Source organism: Cryptomeria japonica, chromosome 3 (genome assembly GCF_030272615.1).
Source record: "Cryptomeria japonica chromosome 3, Sugi_1.0, whole genome shotgun sequence".
Classification (NCBI taxonomy): Eukaryota; Viridiplantae; Streptophyta; class Pinopsida; order Cupressales; family Cupressaceae; genus Cryptomeria; species Cryptomeria japonica.
In genome coordinates, this window is record NC_081407.1 from 896595771 (window position 1) to 896612531 (window position 16761).

Consider the following 16761-nt stretch of genomic DNA (forward strand, 5'->3'; position numbering starts at 1 on the left):
AGTTGTAGCATTGAAACAAACATAAATCCATATCCAATATTTTATTTGAAGGATCCACCTACTAGTGTTAATATAGAAGATCCTAATCCGGGGAAGGAAATCTATCAAGACATTATTAAGGAGACTAGGAATTTATGTTTCTAGGAAGAGGATTTGGGGAAGAGATCTAGTTCTTCAGCAAAAGGAGTCTCAAACTATCTTCCCTTACAAGTAGCAAGGGCTTCAATTGGGGAAGTCAATGAGGAGGTTTCTCAGGACGAAGCCGAATGAAGAGTTGAGCCTCAAATTTTCACTTTAGTTGATGGATTTATGAATCATGAGGATGAACTGGGTTTAATCTTGGAGGTGGGAAGTGAGAGTTTTTGAGCTAACTAATTTATAGAGATTATGTAAAAATGAAGAATACATAAAATAAAACATTTCCTTCAAAGGAGCCTTAGATAGATTGAATGGAGTAGCTAGAAGTAGGGGAATGTTGTGAGGAGACTAGTTATTTAACTCCCCAAATTACTAAGGAACTAGTTTTTTTAGAGACATCTTTATTGGTCTAGGAAAAGCTTGGTAAATTAGAAAAAATTGTTCAACACTAGATTGTGGTGAAGGGAAGAGAAAGGGAAGGAAAAATAACCACAAAAAAGGACCATTGATGGGGATGTAGAGGGATAGGTGTAGATCACTAAAATGTTGAGATCAAGGGAATCCTCCTTCCCAAAGAGCCATGAGGCTCTTATCTTGTAATTTTAGGGTATAAATGCCCCTAACAAATAGCACATGGTCAAGCGATAGATGTAGGTGCCCACAACTGATTTCTTCATGATTTAAGAATCAAAATTGACTAGCACTGATGTTGCTTTACTTATAAGAGGATTAAATAAAATTGGAACACTAAAATGGTAGAGACAAAAAGAGCTTTAGAAGGCCTCATAACCTTCTCAAAACTTCAAAATATTTACATTGAAAATATTATGTTTAGCAAACACTGGTTGAGTTTCAAGGTGATAAGCTTGTCTTTGAATGGTCCAACTTCATGCATCAAGAAAAACTAAACATGGATAGAGCTACAAAACTTTCTATACTCATTTCCAAATGAATTCCACACTCTTGTGGGGGATTTCAATGTGATATTGCATCATTAGGATAAAAGTGGGGGTTTCCAAAGGAAGTATAAATCCCAAGTATTGAAGATTTTGTTAGGGGTAGCCATTTGTTGGAGGTACAAATGTTGTATGGAAGTCATACATGGACAAATAGGAGGTTGGGGTTTAGAACATAGCATATAAATTAGATTTATTTATAATTATGGGCTATCTTGGTTCCTTCCCCTTCTCCCTAGAAGGCTACATTGTGCCACAATTTGAATCTAATCACTATATAATCCAACTTGAAATCACGGGTGATAAAAGGCCAATTAGATATAACTTTAATGTTGAAAACATTTGGTTGAAGGAATCTGGGTTTCTTGACCTTATTGAACAATGGTGGTGGGTTTCTCAACAAATGGGATCTAAACTATTTTGTTTGATAACTAAACTAAAATTGGTCAAACAATAGTTGAAACAATGGAATAAACAACATTTTAAAAACATATTTGAAACCAAAAAACTAATAGAAGAGGATCTGAAACTATTGAATGAGAAGGTGTTGTTGGCAAGTATGCACCAAGAGAAATTTTTGAAAGAAAATAAATAATTTAAAGAGTATGAAGATTTGCTAGCAAAGTAGGAATTTTTTTGGAGACTTAAGTTGAGGAAAACTTGTTCGTTGGAGAGGGGGAAAAATTCTAAGTATTTCAACAATGTAACCAAGGTTCAGAGAGACATCAACAAAAATACAAAAATTAAGCAGGATGATGGATTTGTTCTTGAAGAACCTAAAGAGGTGATAGAAGAGACTGTTATTTTTTAAAAAAATTTGCTCGATAACTGGAACAAATTTGATTTGTTGACCCAAAGAAAAATACTTAACTTTATTCCAAGATTGGTATCACATTCAAACATAATTTGATGTTGGCAGTTAGCTTCATCAGAAGAGATTAAGATGACATTGTTCAACTCCATCTAGACATAGCTCCTAGTCTGGATCAATTTACAACAAGTTTATTCTAGATATGTGGTTGTAGAGATTAAGGATTCCAGGAGGTTAGGAGTGAACTATTGAGAGAAATTAATAGAAAATTCATTTCTTTCATACCTAAGAAAGACAAAGGCATTTCAATTGATAATTTTAGACCCATTTCTCTATGCAATACCATATTCAAAATCTTTGCAAAAGTAGTGCCAAAAAGGTAAAAAGAATTCTTCCTAACATTAACTCAGATAAGAAAACAAATTTTGTGCTAGGTAGATTTATCTTGGATGGGGCCAGCATAGCCCAAGAAGCTATTCATTCCATTCAAAACACCAAAAAACAAAGCATGCTAATTAAGTTGGATATTAAGAAAGCATATGATCATGTTGATTGGAGATTTTTGATCAAAGTACTAGAGGCCTTTCGTTTTAATAAGGAAGGGGTGGACTGATTTTATAATTATATTGCAAGTCCAGGATTCTCAATTTTCTTATTAGTAGCTCACTTGAAGGTTATTTTGAGGTTTCCAGAGGCCTTTGATAGGGAGCCCCTATATCATTTTATCTTCATCATCACAGTTGAGGCATTAGGAAGGACAATTAGATAGGCTACCTCTACTACTAGGTTGAAAGGAATTGATGTTACAAGTAATATTCCAACAATCACACATCAACAATTTGTTAATGGTCTTCCATGTTTTTTTGGGCTGCCAAGAGGTTAGAAGCTTTGCACTTAAAATAAATATTTGATATGTAAGAAATTGTAGATCGGGACAAGAAGTAAGTACTGCCAAGTTTTAAATTTTATTTTTTCACACAAATGCAAGGAAAGAGCAGGAAATAATAACAACTTTTAACTTTATGAAGGATAGCTTCTATGTACATATCTTGGCTTACCTCTTGTGCCAGGGCTAAGATCCACCAAATTCTGGGACCCTCTTGCAGATAAAGTGGACAACCACTTGAAAAGTTGGAAATGACATTGGTTGTCTTGGGTGGGTAGAATTACCATGCTCAAGGTAGTCATCTCTGTCATTTAAATTTATTTATTGTCTTGTATTTCCCTTTTGATAGGAAAAAACCAAGATCTCAGTTGGAGCATGAGAAGATTCATCTTGTAAGGACTTGTTCAAAACAAATCAATATAGCACTCATTAATTGGGAAAATAATTCAAAGCTAAAGTAGCTTGGGGAGTGGGCCTTTGAAACCTTCTTCAATAGAACAAAGCTCTAGGAGCAAAACTGATTTGGAGAATGTTCAAGGAGCCCAATTCAAACTGGGTGAAGATCCTCTAGAGTAAGTAATTGGAAAATAATGATGCATCAAGAATCATCATAGTTAGAAGCCTGTCCCGTGGGTCAAGGATATGGAAATTTATGTTCAATTTTAGATTATTGATCACAGGTCATTTATCTTGGAACATTAGGGACATAAGATTTGCATTATTTTGGGAGGATTTATGGTGTGGTTTCTCTTGTTTGGGAAATATATCACCCTTGAATCAAACTAAAATAATTTTAGTATAGATTTGAGGATCCTCTGTTAGGAATTAATTGGAATAGAATCAAAGGGATGGCCTTTTGGGTTGGTATTGGAAGGATTTTGGTACGTTGTATTTGCTGACAAGAGAGGTAGATCAACTAAAGAGCATCCTCAAAGATAAAATCTCAACATTAAGAGATGGAAATGATCAAATTGTTTGGCATGGTTCAAGGATTGGGCAGAATAATGCCAAGGATGGCTATAGGATTCTAGGTAAGGATAATGAAGCTATTGCCTTACGAATACATCTTTGTTGGCATAAGTGGTTCCTTCCAAAGGCTAGAACTTTTTCATGGGCTCCATTGCAAAGTAAGATTTTGATAATAGACAAGTTTGTGCAGATGGGATACTAGGGTCTTTCTAGATGTGTCTTCTACTATTGCACTGAAGAAAGTGCAAATCATCCTTTTCTTGGTTGCCCATTTTCTCAAGAATATGGCAATGGTTGTGTGCCAAACTTGGGTGGGTTGGGCTTTACCCAATGATATCTTCAGTCTATTTAAAAGTTGGCATATTCTCCATAAATCAAAATTAATCTTTGAGTATGGATTATCTGCTCTTCTATCCTTCCTTGGGAGTTGTGGAAGGAAAGAAATTGGAAAATCTTTCAAGAGATAGAAATGAGCATGACATCCTTTTCAAACAAAATAGAAGCTACCATTGTGGAAGTAGTGAAAAACAAAATAATTGGAAATCATAATAAGACTTCTCTTTTCAATTAATGAGATGTTAAAATGTGGAAGTAGTGGTTTCATATGTATATTATTACCTTTGTTGGGGAGGAAGACAAAAAATTCTCTCTCAGAGGGAAAATGCTAAATGCAAACCACTATTGGAAACTTGAGTTGTTGCGCTATGTTGGCATTGATGTCAACCTATCTTGTGTTTTCATTGATGTCACTATGTGTTGCAGATGGTCCAGAAATGAATGTTTGACATTGTTGTGTAGTCTGGTGAAAATGGTGAAGTGTTTCTAGAAGGTTGGTGTAGCGGAATTTCCAATATGCAGGAAATAGTATTTATGCAAGAAAGAGTTTTTAATGTCCCAGTGAAAGAATGCATTGTATTCCATCAGTTTGTGAAGATTATGAGTGTGGTTTTAGATATAATGTCTATGCTTTGTGTATGTTGTAATATCAAGTTTATAGGTCCTCTATAGCTTAGATAGTAGAGTTAGTTGTTGTTGTTTTTGGCAATGGCAGTCTATCAAAACTAGTTTGGAGAATGTTTGGTAGTTCTTTGGTTTGTGGATTCAAGTGTTGTGGTTTGGAGGACATGTTCATTTGGTTTTTGCGATGTTTCAATTTAATTTTTTGGTGATGGTTTGTTTGGCAAATGAAGTTATGGTGTTTTGAGTTTACTGTTGTTAGTCGATTTGGTTTTTGGTTGATTGTTATTGTGTATCCTATCTAGATCATACCCCTTTTGTTTGGATATGCTTTGGTGGATGATTTTAAAGGTGGATATGGGTCTCCCCATGGCATGCGTATATTAACATTGAGTTTCATGTACTGGAAGATGTTTTTGGATTGAATGGTTGGCGTACTACATTGTCTGTCTACATATTTTAGTCGATGTTGACCTTGAAGGATGTGTTAGTATATGCATTTTGTTGGAATTGTTTGCAAAGGATTTTTTGTGATGTGTTTGGGTCCCCTCTATCTCCTAGAGTGTACCACAATGGTTATTATAGGTTCAGATGGCCGAATTTATGTCATATTATTATTCAGTTTGTGGTTATCCTAGTTAAAGGTTTTAATGAATTATCTTGTATATAGAGGAGTGTGGATGTATTAGTTGAGGATGAGATGTGTGTAAATTGATGTGAAGTGTATCTGAATGAAGTACAAGTAGATTTGGTATAGAAAAAGTGTGAAAGATAATTTTGGAGAGTTTTGAGATAAATTTTGATGTTAGATGCGTTTGCCATGATATTGGTCACTTGACATAGTGGTTCAAGGAAAATTTCATGATCAAGAGACCTTGTTAATTTTAGTTCACTGATCCTCTACACCTATTGCAAGAAGATGCATTCCTTTTGACAGTCAGTGAATTCATTTGTATATTTTCCTGAGATAGCGAGTCTCAGTATTGCAAGTACTTTGTATCTTTCCCTAAGATTGTGCGCCTTAGTCTTGCAAGTCCTTTCAGGGATAGTGAGCTCCTTGCAGGCCATTGGCCTAAACATTGTAATCAAATATTCATATTGTGAGTGTAATTCTCATTGTGGTCTTTTCCTATTTAGGATTTTCCATGAAAATTTAGTGTTCATGTGTATGTTGTGCTTTGTGGTTTCATGTTTTAGGATTGCAATAATAAGTTAAGTGTGGTTTGAAGTTTAATAATTTAGAAGTAAAGTGTTTTGAGGTTCAAACTGATTCACCCATACCCCCCCCTCCTCTTATTCTTGTGGTGTTCTCAAAAACCATCTATTTAGGGTTGGTAAAAACTAAATTTTGATGGGGCTTCTAAGAAAAAGCCGAGCTAATTGGGGCTAAGTGTATTTTGAGAAACTCATATGGACTCTCATTGGGTAGTCTATCGAAGCTTGCTCCCAAAGGAATGAACAATGAGGCTGAGTTTCAATCCCTTATCTTGGGCTTACGTCTTTGTAGAGATTTGAATATTGAAAGATTAGGGATAGAAGGGAACTCTTCCTTGGTACAAAATTTGGAAGCTTTACACACAGTTGGATATAGATTTAGAGGTGTTGGATTCATTTTCCTTTTACACCATTAATCATGTTTACAGGGAAGCTAATTCATAAGCATACAAGTTGGCCAATATAGTGAATGGAGTGTTCCAACAATGGGGTTGGAGCTTGGCATTATTTGATTCGGTATAGGGAATGGGCTTGAAAAGTTTAAATGTGTTGTTTTTTAAAGAGTTTTTCAGCTTTAAGATATATAACTTTCAGTCAGCAGGAGCACCTTTTCGATACTAATGCCCATGACGTTACATCTCTTCACTTTGTTCTGGCCTATTGAGAGGTGGTTGAACTAGTAGTATACACGCCATTTCTGATGATCATCAATTCACGACATTTGTTGAGCGGATACTATTTTGGTATTCATATCTCTACTAAGAATTTTAGGGCAGACTTGTGTATTATTGCAACTGTGTTTGGTGGTAAGAGTTTGGCATTCTGTAAATTTGAAAATATTGTTGCAATCTTTGAAGGAATTCTATACATTTATTTTTGGGTCCAGTATTTATTTACAAAAGAAGTGAATGCATAAGTATCCACTCATTTGTTGATTTTGACTAGGAATGATGTTCTATGTCAATTCCTCTGATAGATTGTTGCAATTATTTCAACGTATGTATTTTGAAAAAACCCTGAAGACTCCTTTGATTAATTGCCATGGTGTTAATGTAATCTGTTTGTATTGGCGAGGTCAAAAGATGATTTGTTGCTAGAGATTTATGGGATTTAACATTTTCCCAAGTATGGCTTCGACCCTTTACCAATTTGTATAGGCAATCTGAGTTGTGCTCCCGCTAGCTGGAGATGGATTGCCTCTTATTTTGGGAGTTAGGAGTAAATTTTTAATTTTTCTCAATAAATATATCTACGAATAAAAAAAATGATTAGATTAATTGTTGTGGTAAATAATAATAAATGATAATGTTATGATATTTTTTTTTTTCAATAAAAGTGGAAGACCATTAATTTTATTAATAATAATTTCTTATACAAACTTGGTCCAAAGAGCACCGGTAGGAAAAAACCAGGCAAAGAAAACCTCCGGTCTTGCTCGTAAAAAGTCCCAGTGGGAAGATAATACAACTGATTACATTTGAAGTAGAGAAGCGAAAAACCCAAACCAGCCCCAATTCATCCCCAAAAACCATAAAGGCCAACAAAGCCAGTTACAAAGATAGTACCCAACTCCCAAAATATGTGAAGTAGATACAAAACTGTCAGAGAGAAGCCGAGCAAATGAGCATCAGGAGTGCATAAACCAAGTACTAGAACCCTCCTCTGGAGGGGACAAAGGCTGGGAAGCAGCTTCATTCTGATTATCCGGAGCAACCACCTGTAGAGGCACAACTACACTCGGAAGAGACATAACTGCTTTCATTGAATCAAGGAGGAAATGTATACCTGAAAACACATTAACAGTCGTAGCCAAAATATCTAGAGAAACATGATCTAAAAAAGCTACAAGAGCAAACATCGTGTCATCATATAGGTTAGAGATCAAACCACCTCTTAAAAATGAAAGTAATTCACAGTGCCAGCTACTAGATAGTAATTCAGACCGAGATACAAAACCACCATAAGGAAAAGCACCAAGCTCAAAATGACAAGAAGACAAAGCATTATCCAAATCAGAAGCAGAATAAAGAGAGAGATGAAAGTATGCATCCAATAATGCCCCAACCAAAGAACCATCCAAGAGCATATCCATACACATAGTAATAAAACGAGAAGCAACTTCGGCAAGGAAAATATTGGTATTCTCCACCAACCACCGTCTGCCCACCACCTTACGAAAAGAAAGAGAAAACTCCGAAGAATGAATTTTAAACAGTCTACCAAGCTTCTCATCGTCAAAAGCATGAGGATTCTGAAAAATCACACTGCTTAACATGTAAAGAAATTATATAACCAACAACCTCCATCACAAGAAAACCACAATGAAAAATAAGACACACAGTAGAATGTCGTGAGCATATAAAAAAGAATTGAGACATCATTAATAAGGAAGCCTATCACACAAGCGGCCGGAGAATGAACCAAGTGTAATAAAAATGATATAAGATCAGAGATCTGCACAAGCTAAATCATAGAACACCGTACCAACAAGCATACACAGGTCACCACCTCAAAGGAAAATATTCAATAAGCATCATTAATGAGCAAGCATAACTCCCGCAACCATTGAAAGATATTCACATGAGCCATATCCCCAACACCGTGCCAACAAGCACACACAAGCTGCCACATTAGAAGACAATAAACATAAGCAATGCCAAATAACAGACGTGCAAGCCGCCACTGCTGAGGACAATAATCATTAAACCATACATATTAGCAAAGGTGTCGTGCAAGCATTCCAGTACAGACTTTATGATAATGCAAATAAGAAAAGACAATCAGAACAATATTGAATCAACTCAAGAGTTAGACACCGACCAACACATCCTTTGAAATAATGATCAAGTATGCAAATTTAATGTGGTGGCGTAAAGCAGCCAGAAAGGCCCCATACACCATCGCACTAAACTGCATACATGTTAACAATTCCAAACCAAATGAAAGGTTGAGGCAAAGCAAAAGAGTATGACCGAAAGGAGATCTTAAGACTTTGAAGGCAAAGGAGGCAGGCAACTCTCATCAACATCAACCAAATATTGGATATTCTCATTTAAAGCTTTATTTGCCAAAAACTCAGTGACATAATTAGCCTCTCTGTAACAATGAGAAATAGAGAAAGAATTAAAGAACTTAAATTGCAACAGGACCTTATCCAAAATAATGTTATGATAATTAAACAAAATATAATGTTTGTATTTCTTTCCTCTTTCAGCCATTGAGATAATGTTTGAATTGGCATTGTTTCAAAAAAAAATAGGAAAAAAATTAATTGAAAATAAAAATTAGAAGAGATCAAGAAAATGATGATATACACTATTTGGCTACGAAATTCAAAATTTTAAAAGAAATGAGATGTTTTTTGCCCCCTTGATAGATTATCCATGTGAAAACTATATTGGTGATCTTTTCAGAAAAAGATATGTGAAGAAAATGTCAAATAGAAGATAAAAAATGAAGAAAGGGATATGTAGGAAACATGATTATATATGAAATGATGATGACATGCTATTCTAACATTGAGTTTAACAACATTTATTTAATATAGAAATCAATGTTATACATCAAGGTATATAAGACCAAGGTGACAATATTTGTAATGCATGGACAGACTCTTGAGTGAATAATAGACAATAGGTTTCTATTGGATTCATAGTACATTTTGTGCTCATGGTATATCTATGATGAGACTACTAACAAACATGAGAAAACTACCATCGAACATGAGACACACACAAAAAATATCTTTCTCGAATATGTGAGATCAGCCACAATAGTATGTCCATTTTTTTGGCCAAAGTAGGACATTGTAATCAAATTTCACTAAATTTTCACTTTTTGACACCTATAACAACCAAACAATAATGAATTTGAAGATGATGTCAAGTAGTGATTTTTGAGATTTTGTTTATCAATTATATATATAAAAATTTTAAGAGATAATATGGGAATTTTTTAACGTAGCTATAACTTATCTTTTACAGTTAACAATATTTTAGATAAAGCATTTCACTTTATTTTTATAAAGAAAAAAATTATAAAATTTTAAATGTAGATTTGTAACACGGATATCTAGTACATGGGTATTTTTTCATCAGTTATTTTTGCATAACATTTTTGTATTTTTTGAACTGAAATTAACTATAATTTAGACATAGGTTTATTCATTAACACAAAACTCTTTTGTATTTATCCAATTTAACTTGTTTTTAGTTGGAATTAAAGCATCAATATCTAGTGCATATATATTTTACAATTTTTTAAAATCTATTTTACTATTTTTTTCAATGCACAAAACAAGACCTTGACAATTACTAAAAGAAATTTATATTTACAAGAAAATTAAAAATAATAATAATAATTAAATTAAATACATCAAATATTGTAGTTATTGAAAAGCTTAGTTCAAGTGCTACAAAAATATCAAATATCCTATTTGATTGATTCCATTTGAAAATTCAACTTGAGTTTTGAAGTTAAAAATTATGAGCAAAATGCTAGACATGAAATGGAAGAAGCCACTTTCAAGGCCTTTGTTCAAAGGTACTTCATATGAAGACACATTTTGACTTAGGAAACTTTTAACGAAGGGTTTATGTTGCTTGCAAGAAATATTGAAAAGTATTATAAAATGACCTAGTTTTGAAGGTAAAAATGGTGAACATTAAATATGTTTAACCTTGGAATGAAGGTTATGTAGGTTGAATTTATAAAAAAATTCATAATATATTATATAAATTTAACAAAATTTTTTGAAAAGTTTTAAGCAAATTTACAATTTTTATTGTAATTTTTAAGTTTTTGGAAGAAGAAATTATTTGAAAAGGAAATTACAAAGAAAATTATTTTATAGGTGAGGAAATGTTAGGAAATAAAATGACAAGGAAAAAAATACTATGAGGATATATATAGCAAAAAAGGATAACAAATGATCTGAAGAAAGGACTCAAATATTCCTCACAAGAACAAGGTATGTATAATATTTTAATTTGTATGAAAATGTTTGAAAATAATTAGATGTGTTTTTAACCCTATTTCTTCAACTCTAGGGTTTGAAAATATATAGTTTTTATTTATTTTGGATTCAATTTAACTAAAAAATTTGATTCCTACATGTTTTAGATTCATACAAATTTAAAATTCTAGACACACATATTTCAAATAAATTCTCCACTTTGAATTCACTAGTCCCTCTCTAGGGTTTGTAGATCTATTTCTCATACCTCTTCAGCTCTAGGGTTTCAACATGGTTTATAGCTCTCTTTGTACCCTATAAGTTAATTTCACTAGTTCCTCTCTAGGGTTTTTTAATCTCTTTCCCTTCTTTACTACTATGGTTTTCACATAGTTTGTAGATATTTTTGAACCCTACAATAAATTCACTTTAGTTTAACATAGTTTGGAGATTTAGATATAAATCACATATAAAATCTAGATTGAACTATATATTCACTTGATAATACATTTGAATTTAAAGTGGTTGATATAACTTTGCATATGTGGCTAATTAACATACATAATTTAATGTTATCCTTTTCTTTATGAATCTGCATACTAGGTATATGTTGGAATCAATAAACAATGAGAGGGGGGGGGGGTGAATCAGTGTTATGTAGTTTATAACTTTCTTTAATTGATTCTTAAACCACTGGATGCAAAAGAATGAAAGTAAAATGCAGAAACTCAAGACACACAAGCACAAAACCATAACACCAAAAAATTGGAAACTCAGAAAGGGAAAAACCATGGTGGGATTGAGACCCACAATATTATAATATTGTGCTCAGGAGTATAATAATATTAAAAGGGAAATGCACATGCATTCATGCACACTGCCTAGAGCTCACTGCTCAATTACAAAAGAGAGGGCTGCAACCCCTGAAGGACTCACTGTCCTACAAATGATTACAAATGATAACTGACTGCCTGACCTGATCAATAACATCTAAAAATGATAAAATGCAATTCCAGTTAAGCATAAAGAGTCTTGTTCCACTGTTCTAGCACACTGCTCTATTCTTCTTTGGTCTATCATATACCAGAGCATAAATTCAAGAATAGAGCACGTGAAACTGTGCACAAATGCTCATACAATCTTTGTAGATCACCATAGAACACCAAAATTCTCATATAGATCAGTCTTATATATCTGCATCACTTGATTAGGTCACCAACATGTCCACTCCAAAAATATGAAACATGTAATTTGAAGTTGACTTAATCCGATTACCAATACCCATGCAGATAATTTTTTTTTGATAATATGCTTTATATAAGTCGGCACAACAACTTCAAGCATGATACCAATAAACAAAATCATCCCGAAGATTCCGCATAACATGCTATACCAAAATAACCCTGTTCTTGCTGAAATCCCAGATACCAGATCATCAAACTTGCACTAGAATCAACATCGAAAGATAGGATTGTGGGCTAAGCAATTCCAAACATCGAATCAACTATCTCTTCTACTGCAAACAAAAATGTGCACCCAAAATTGAGTTCTATTCAATGTACTCATACCTTGTCAAACATAGTGTTCCATCTTCCAGACTGAAGCAAAATATGCTTAGGACTTCCAGTAGAATAAATTAGCATATATTGGACAACACATCTGATATGTGTTGCCATCAATGACAACCCCTAAACAATCCTCAAACACTTATCTTTTTTGGAACAATGTCTCTTACCAACAATCTCCCCCTTTGGCATTGATGGCAACACTATGTGGAAAATGACTAAGTGTCAAGCCAAAAATGTCAAACATTGTAAAATCTAAAAAATTCGATTCTAACAAGCTCCCCTTAAGAATATACATCATTTTTCACTCTTCTCTCTCCCCCTTTGACATCAAAGGAAAAGGCAGGTATTCACTCAAAATTGTATGTACAAGGGTATATACAACAACTTACAAAAATTAAAAAATGTTTGCAAATATAGTCCTTAATGACTACAAGTGATCATCCCAACCTTTCTTCAGGTTCTCAAAAATGTTTATTAGAGCACTAAATAGGTATGCATGCATTTCTTCTCCTCTGAGATCTAAAGGAACACTCTTATTCAATGCATTCAAGGCATCCTGGTGACTACTCAAAAGAGTATCCAAAAGGGGAGTGATCAGGTTCCTCAACTCTCCCACTCTACCAATTATTCTATCTTTTTCTTGATTTAGGCTCTTGATTTTATCTAGTAAAGACATCACCCGAGCTTCATAATTACTTGCAAAAATAGCCTAGGGTGAATAGGACAGATATATACCGACCAGTTGACCTTCACATTCTTTGATTTTCTTATCAAGTTCTATAGTGAACTTCGGCAATAGAAGACATGAATTGTAGATTTTTCTACCTTCATTCAATGACTCCTAAATGCACTTCACACCGGTTATCAGACTGACCCTATCACCTTCAACCATTCTCAAAACTGTCCTTAACCTCATAACATTAAAATGGTTCAAATTTTTTACATCTGCAACTTTCTCTACAGATTCAAAATGAGAGTCAACTGCCTTAAGCATACTTCTTAGTTTACAAGAGGACAAGTCAAGTGTTTCTTGCTTGAATCTCAGTAAAATTTTCTCAAGAACTCTTGTAGCCAAAGTTATAAGCTCTTTGTCCTCGAAGTGAGACTTCAACAAGTCTTCACTGACTTTTTCTTAGGATAGAGCTGCAAACTTAAGTTCTTGCACATGAGAATGAATTAAGATTGATAGGCCCTTGAATGAGATTAGTGTCACTAATAATCTACTTGCCCTTGTTAGATTTCGTAGTGTCTCTTGCCAGCGGAACCTGTTCAATCTTACCTCTATCCTTCTCCTTCTCTCCCATCTCTGCATCCTCAACCTTCTCATCACCAACCTCCTCAACAATCTTCTCTGAATCAACATTCATCACCGGAGGATCCTAAACTTATTCACCAGAGTTTGCAATGTATTGACTATTATCAATATCATTTGTAGTAACCTACTCAATTGTCTATTCGACTAGTTTTGCAGTTTTCGGTTCTTCTCCTAAGGATGCCATCCCAAGGACTTCCGGAATAGACTTGTGAACACTTTCCTAAGATTTGTCAGGAACATCATACTCATATTTCTTTATTATTTCCCTCAAAATTTCTTGTGTCTCCTTATGAACCGCTACATTTTTGCCAATAATGATTTTATTTACTTGGGTTTTTCTTCTAAAAGTTTCTTTATTTTCCTTAAGAATCCTATCAACTTTTGTCTTAGCAATCACTAGATAGAGTTGAACTAATTCATACTCCCTAATTACCTCCTCTTCTACTCTTGCAGTTTCTTTTCTTATGTCCAAGATATCATACAAACTCTTAGGGACTTCAGAAGCAATCTCAATAAGCACTCCACTATACTTATTTAAATATACAATGGTAACTTCTTCTAGAGATCTTTTCCCTTTCTCATCCAAATGGTCGTAAAATTGAGAAGGCAATTTAAGGTTACCTTGTTTTGTTATTGCTTCCTTAACTTGCTTGAGATTTATTAGCTTCAAATCTTGGTTTCTTACTAGTCTGACTTCCACTAGAGGATTGCATCTTCACAACCCTAGCTACAGTAGCACTCTTCTTTACTTCTCTCACTGCTTCATCTGATTCAGTCTCCTCTTTTGCAGTGGCTGCTGCATAAACTATTTTAGATTTCCCTTTCTTCCTCTTATTTTCTCCACTAGGTGGTTTTGATTGAGGTTTAGGTGGAGGGATAGGCTTTTGAGCACCAAAGGAAGGTGTTGGCTTCCTTGTTTGCCTTGGCTTTGGGGAAGGGGTTTCTGGTTTGGACTTCTTTGGTTTCACCATATCCTCTTTCTTCAGGATGTTCCTCTCTTGGGCACTTTAGACTGCCTCCTTTGTGATACCCATGTCTTCTACTAGCTACTCCACTTCTTTCCTCACTCTTCTTTGCATTCTAGGTTTGGTGATCTGAGAGTGTAGGCTCAATATTTTCTCCTTATATGTTCCAAACCTTTCCTCATTTGTGTCTACTAACTTGCTCAAAAGATGTTGAGCATATGCATTAAGAATATCACCACTAACCTCATACCCCATGGGCATGATCCAAACTATCCTGGGTTTGACAACCTCCATCAAGAATTGATCGGTGTCCACCATGAAGGATATGGAGTCTTCATACTTCTCCATAATTTCTTTTAGGGATCCTTTCCTTTCTCTGCATCATGCCTTGAAAAGTTTTAAAGTAACCCCACATAATAGCTCTCTGAGCTTATGCATCACCCAATCTAGTTAGAGTTTCCTTTATCTACACAACCACCACCCTGTCATAGGCCCATTGAAATTTACCTACACCAGGGACCTCATTCATGAAATATAAGTATAGATAGATAATCAGGGTATCAAACTTGAATACATGCTTTTTTGTCTTTATTAATCTTCTCTAGATTATTCAAGAGCTCATTCTAGAGCACCTCACACAAATCATACAATTTGTCTTCCTTGCGGATTTGAAAAGTAGCATAAATGGTTCTACCGAATACAGAGTTATCTCTGATGGACTGATAGACCTTGTATCCTATCACCATTGATGCAAATCTAACATTATGTTCAATAATGCCACTGATTGTCATCGATCTTCCATAATGTTCAAAACCAGTTGCCTCCATCACGGTTGTGTTCTTTACATTCCTTAGAGTAGGAACTTCATTGGTTTCATTCAAGCATGTCATGACTTTGATTGCTTGCTTCATGATCTTATGTGGCTTGTCAATCCATATAAACTCACCATGAACTCTGCTCAGAATGAATCTAATCGATTTGGGTTTGTCAAAGATCATAAAGTTCACAAAGTGGATGAAACCCTTGTCCTGGAGTGATTTGAATTCAATTTTAAGATTACCCATGCTATCTACCATGTGCTTTGTGTAAAGCTTCAGCATTTTAGCATTTCCAAACTCTTCAAAATTGCAATGAAGGTAAGCCCTAATATCTTCAATATGTAGAACACCATATGGAATAGACAGAAATGCCCCTTGCCCATCGATTTATATGGGTGTTTCTTAAATTTAGGCCTTGCCCTATCAGCTATATCAACAACCAATGGAGTCACCACACTAGATGATGCCATTGTCAAATTTTAGGTTATGAACAGAGAAAGTTACCAGACTCTGAAAAATACCTTTTAGCCTTCAATTGGATGCAAGAAATCTTCGCTGAATCTCTTCAAAGATCTGGGTCCACTTCACAATCTCTTTCCCAAGCTCTCCTGCTCTTTTGCTTTGAACTTAATGCGAGAAATGAAAGTTAAATCGTCTTTTTATTTGTCGCATGCATAACTTTTAGGTATATTAAATGTTCAACCCTAACTCTATCGGATGCTCTGTATCTCATGAATATTATTCCGGAGTCACAAATCGGCATGAAGTCTTTTGAATATCCTTCAGGATCATTGCACAATCATTCACAACCATTTGTAACCTCCCACAACAAGTTACAAATCTCAGATAAGGGGTTTTCATGATGTCCATGAAGAGATTCCCCCTAAGGTCAAGCACCTTAGTTATTGGATGAGGATCCAGCATCCGAATCAGGTGTGGACTCATCTGAATCACCCCTTTTGACCCATTTATTCTTGTACTTCTCTCTGATCTCTTCAAATTCCTCTTTTCCCTTATTATCAGATTTGTTCTTGTCTACTAGATCATTTTGGTTTACATTCTTGCTTCTACAAAATTTTGCAATATGTGCGGATTTGTTGCAAGCATATCAAACAATGTTGTATCTCTGATTAGGCTTGGAATTAACTTGATTTCCCCTTGATCTGCATTGATTAGAAATATACCTGAATATTCCACAAGCGTAACATC